A 5,517-nucleotide genomic window follows, 5' to 3' on the forward strand; every position below is an offset into this window, starting at 1 on the left:
TTCCCTTTCACCACCGAGTGGAGCAATTGAGTATGAAAGAACAATAGACTCAAGGATGTGTTTCTCTCTATTGTTTCTTACTCCCTTCGCCCCACAATATAAAAGCGTTTTTGGCACTAGTGTAGTGTCAAAAATGCTCTTATATTATGGACAGAGGAAGTATTTTGGAAGTGGTTCGCTTGAGGTTTGTGGTGTGTGGCGCTAAGCATATTCTGTTATGATTTGATTTTGGGAAGGCTTTGCTCTGCTTTTCATAATTAATTGGGCAACTATCTTTTTTTAATTAAAGAAAACAGACAAAGCTTTTGTCATCATTTATTAAGTGATGCACTAGAAATATGATGTCTACTACGCAACTTTCTTCTTGTAGACTCGTGTTGGGCCTCCAAGCGCGGAGTTTTGTAGGACAGTAGTAAATTTCTCACAAGTGGATGACCTAAGATTTATCAATCTGTGAGAGGCGTATGATGAAGATTTTCTCTCTCAAACAACCCTGCAACCAAATAACAAAGAGTCTCTTGTGTCCCCAACGCACCCAGTACAATGATAAATTGTATAGGTGCACTAGTTCGGCGAAAAGATGGTGATACAAGTGTAATATAGATAGTAGATACTCCCTCCGTTCCTTGATATTAGGTGTATAGATTTTTGAGAAAAAGTCTGAAATATAAGGTGTATTGCGTTGCACCACTCGTTTGGATTTTTTGAAGGATTTGATTACATTTCCTTATATCATGTAAGCTCCTCTATTTTCTTATGTCAATTAGTCTTGTGTAATCTCACTCAAAACTTGTGAAATTTTCCCTCCATGTGCGTTCTTTACTTTCCGTGCCAAAAACTATACACCCTATATCTAGGAACGGAGGGAGTATAAGTTTTTGTAATATGAAAATATAAAAACAGTAAGGTCACTAGTAACAAAAGTGAGCAAAAATGGTATTGCAATGCTTGGAAACAAGGCCTAGGAATCATACTTTCACTAGTGCAAATTCTCTCAACAATGATAACATAATTGGATCATATAACAATCCCTCAACATGCAACAAAGAATCACTCCAATGTTTCTATCAGAGAATGTAGGACGAAAAAGTGCATCAACCCATATGCATAGATTACTCCAAAGTCACCTCGGGAATCCGCGAGTTGAGTGCCAAGACATACATCAAGTGAATCAATAGAACATCTCATTGGCACCACAGATATCGCATTGCAAGACATACATCAATTGTTTTCAAATCCAATACTCGATCGAACATAACGAAACCTCAAAGAGTAAGACTCAATTCATCACAAAAAGGTAGAGGGGGAGAAACACCATATGATCCAACTATAGTAAGAAAGCCCACGGTAGATCAAGATCGTGCGAAATCAAGAATATGAGAGAGAGATCAAACACATAGTTACTAGTAGATACCTTCAGCCCCGAGGGTGAACTACTCCCTACTCGTCATGGTGGCCGCCAGGATGATGAAGATGGCCTCCGGTGATGATTTCCCCCTCCGGCAGGGTACCTTAATCTTGTGGCTACAGAGGCCTGCGATGGCGGAACTTCCGATCTAGGGTTCTCTTCGGAGGTTTCTATATTTATAAGAATTTTTTATGTCATAAACAAGTCAGGGGGCTGCCCGAGGGGCCCACAAGCCCTCAGGACGCGCCCTGGGGGATAGGGCACACGCCCTGGCTTGTGGACTCCTCGGGACTCTTTTGGTCCAGCTCCGGTGCTTCGGGGGTCTCTTTTGGTCCATAAAAAATCACCGCAAATTTTCAGCCCATTCCGAGAACTTTTATTTCTGCAAAATAACGGCACCACGATAGTTCTGCTGAAAACAGCGTCAGTCCGGGTTAGTTCTAATAAAATCATTCCAAAACCATGTAAAACTATTTGGGCTCTTTGGCCTCTTTTTTTGGCTCTTTGGGCTCTTTGGCCTCCTTTTATCTTTTTAAGTCCGGAGTCACATCCCAACTTGTGAGGGAATATAGCTTCTATCATCCTTTCCTAACACGAGACAATACTCTAATAATGTTGATCATCACACTTTTATTTAGTTACAACTCAAGAATTACAACTCGATGCTGCAACAAAATATGACTCTATATGAATACCTCCGGCGGTGTACCGGGATGTGTAATGATCAAGAGTGACATGTATAAAAATTATGAATGGTGGCCAAGCCACAAATACTATGCCTACTACATGATCATGTAAAGCAATATGATGGTATGTGTCATACTAAATGGAAAGGTGGAAGTTGCATGGAAATATATCTCGGAATGGCTACGGAAATGACATAATAGGTAGGTATGGTGGCTATTTTGAGGAAGGGTATATGGTGTGTTTAATGCACCGACGAAAGTTGCGCAGTATTGGAGAGGCTAGCAATGGTGGAAGGGTGAGAGTGCGTATGATCCATGAACTCAACATTAGTCATAAAGAACTCACATACTTATGGCAAAAAATTATTAGCTCCTAGGGGTATAGATTGGTAGGAAAAGACCATAGCTCGTCCCCGAACGTCACTCATAAGGAAGAAAACCAAACAATAAATCATGTTCTGACTTCATCACATAACAGTTCACCATACATGCATGCTTCGGGAATCACAAACTTTAACACAAGTATTTCTACCAATCCATAATTACTCACTGGCATGACTCTAATATCAACATCTTTATATCTCAAAACAAATGCAAGGAATCAAACTTCTCATATATTCAATGCTCTTTATGAAAGTTTTTATTATATCCCTCTTGAATACCCATCATATTAGGACTAAATCATAACCGAAGCAAATTTCTATACTATTTTTAAGACTCTCAAAATAATATAAGTGAAGCACAAGAGTTCATGACAAACTACTCCAAAAAGGTATAAGTGAAGATCAATGAGTAGTCAAATAATTAAGTAACTATGTGAAGACTCTGTCTCATCTAAGAATTTCAGATATTAATTTTGTTTAAACAGCAAGCAAAAAAAAGACACTCCAAGGATAGCACATATCATGTGAAGAAGCAAAAACTTAGGCTCAACCAAAACTGACCGATCATTGTTGAAAAAGAGAGGTGGGATGCCAACTGGGGCATCCCCAAGCTTAGATGCTTGAGACTTCTTGAAATATTAACTAGGGATGCCTTGGGCATCCCCAATCTTGAGCTCTTGTGTCTACTTAATTCCTTTCATACCACGGTTTCCTTAATTCTAAAAACTTCATCCACACAAAACTCAACAATAACTCATGAGATAGGTTAGTATAGATCAATGCAAAATCTTATCATTCTCCACTATAGAAAATCACTAAAATTATAATTTTACATTGCATACTAAATTCCTCTACATATTTAAGGATCATATCCTAAAATAGAATCATCAAACAAGTAAATAGATGCAAACAATGCAAATATAACAACAATCTATGTAAACAGAACAGTCTGTAAAGAATGCAAGAACATCCATACTTATTTAACTCAGAAAATTCTGAAAATTTACCACACTATAGAGAATTTATCATTGCATATTGTGTCAAAATTTCAAGCTTTTATCACATTCTAACTTTTCTAGGGAATTTTTGCAATAGCGACAAACTTTCTGTTTTGAAACAGCAACACATATACTTGCAAATTGAGCATGTGGTGAAGGCTATCCTTGACACTTTTATTGAAAAAAATGATACAAAACCTTATTCTAAATGCCATCAAGCAAATCCTAACAAAATAAAATGATGCTCCAAGTAGAACACATATCATGTGATGAATAAAAAAATAGCTGCAAGTGAGGTTACAGATAAGTTGAAGACAAAAGAGGGGATGCCTTCCGGGGCATCCCCAAGCTTAGTTGCTTGGATCTTCCTTGAGTTGGGGTACCTTGGGCATCCCCAAGCTTAGGGTCTTATCACTCCTTATTCTCCTCATATTGATGTCTCACCCAAAACTTGAAAACTTTAATCACACAAACCTTAACGGAACTTCGTGAGATAGGTTAATTAGTATAGTAAAACAAATCATTCACTTCGGTACTGTCAAGACAAGATTCAAAATTGTTCTCACACAATGCCTACTTTACCTATCATTAATTTCTAAAATTTATATTGAGCAATATAAGCCATAGAAACTAGAAAAACAAGCAAACTATGCATTGAAAAGAGAATCTGTCAAAAATAAAACAGACTGTAATGATCCGAACATACACCATACTTCTGCAACTTTCAAAATTCTGAAAAATTAGGACAATGTAAGGAATTTGTATATGAACCATCTGTAAAAAATCAGATCAAAATCACGTTCCAGTGAATTTCAAATTTCTTGGACTGAGAGCAAAAGTTTCTATTTTTGCACATAATCAAGTCAACTATTATCCACACTATCCTAAAGATTTTACTTGAAACTTTATTGAACCAAAAGGTATAAAACATGATTAATAAGTAGAATAATCATGTGAACGCACAAAAATAGTAGGGGTAATTGTTGGGTTGTCTCCCAACAAGCGTTTTTCTTTAATGCATTTTTAGTTAGGCATGATGATTTCAATGATGCTCACATCAAACATAGGAATTGAAACATAACGGGAGCATCATGAAGCATATGACTATGACATTTAAGTCTAACCCGCTTCCTATGCATAGGGATTTTGTGAGCAAACAATTTATGTGAGAAAGAATCAACTAGCATAGGAAAGCAAAAGAAGCATAACTTCAAGATTTTCAATACACAGAGAGGAAACTTGATATTATTGCAATATGTAGAAGCATATGTTCCTCTCTCGTAATAGTTTTAAATGGCATTATGAATGAATTCAACAATATAACTATCACATAAAGCATTATTTTCATGATGCACAAGCATAGAAATTTTATTACTCTCCACATAAGCAAAATTCTTCTCATTCATAGTAGTGGGAGGAGAAAATTTAACAAAATAGCTATCATGAGATACTTGATTAAAATCACGTTGACAAGTTTCATGGTTATCATTACTCTTTATAGCATACATGTCATCACAAAAGTCAGCATAAATAGAAGGCATGCTTTCATCATAATAAATTTGCTCATCAAAACTTGGGGGACTAAAAATATAACTTCATCAAACATAGCATCCCCAAGCTTATGGATTTGCATATCATTAGCATCATGGATATTCAAAGAATTCATACTAACAACATTGCAATCATGCTCATCATTCAAAAACTTGGTGCCAAACATTTTATAGACTTCTTCTTCTAACACTTGAGCACAATTTTTCTTTCCGTCATTTTCATGAAAGACATTAAAAAGATGAAGCATATGAGGCAACCTCAATTCCATTTTTTGCGGTTTTCTTTTATAGACTAAACTAGTAATAAAACAAGAAACTAAAAGATTCAGTTGCAAGATCTAAAGATATACCTTCAAGCACTCGCCTCCCCGGCAACGGCGCCAAAAAGACCTTGATGTCTACTAAGCAACCTTCTTCTTGTAGACTTGTGTCGGGCCTCCAAGCGCAGAGTTTTATAGGACAGTAGCAAATTTCCCTCAAGTGGATGTCCTA

This window comes from Triticum dicoccoides, chromosome 2B (assembly GCF_002162155.2).
Source record: "Triticum dicoccoides isolate Atlit2015 ecotype Zavitan chromosome 2B, WEW_v2.0, whole genome shotgun sequence".
Taxonomy (NCBI): domain Eukaryota; kingdom Viridiplantae; phylum Streptophyta; class Magnoliopsida; order Poales; family Poaceae; genus Triticum; species Triticum dicoccoides.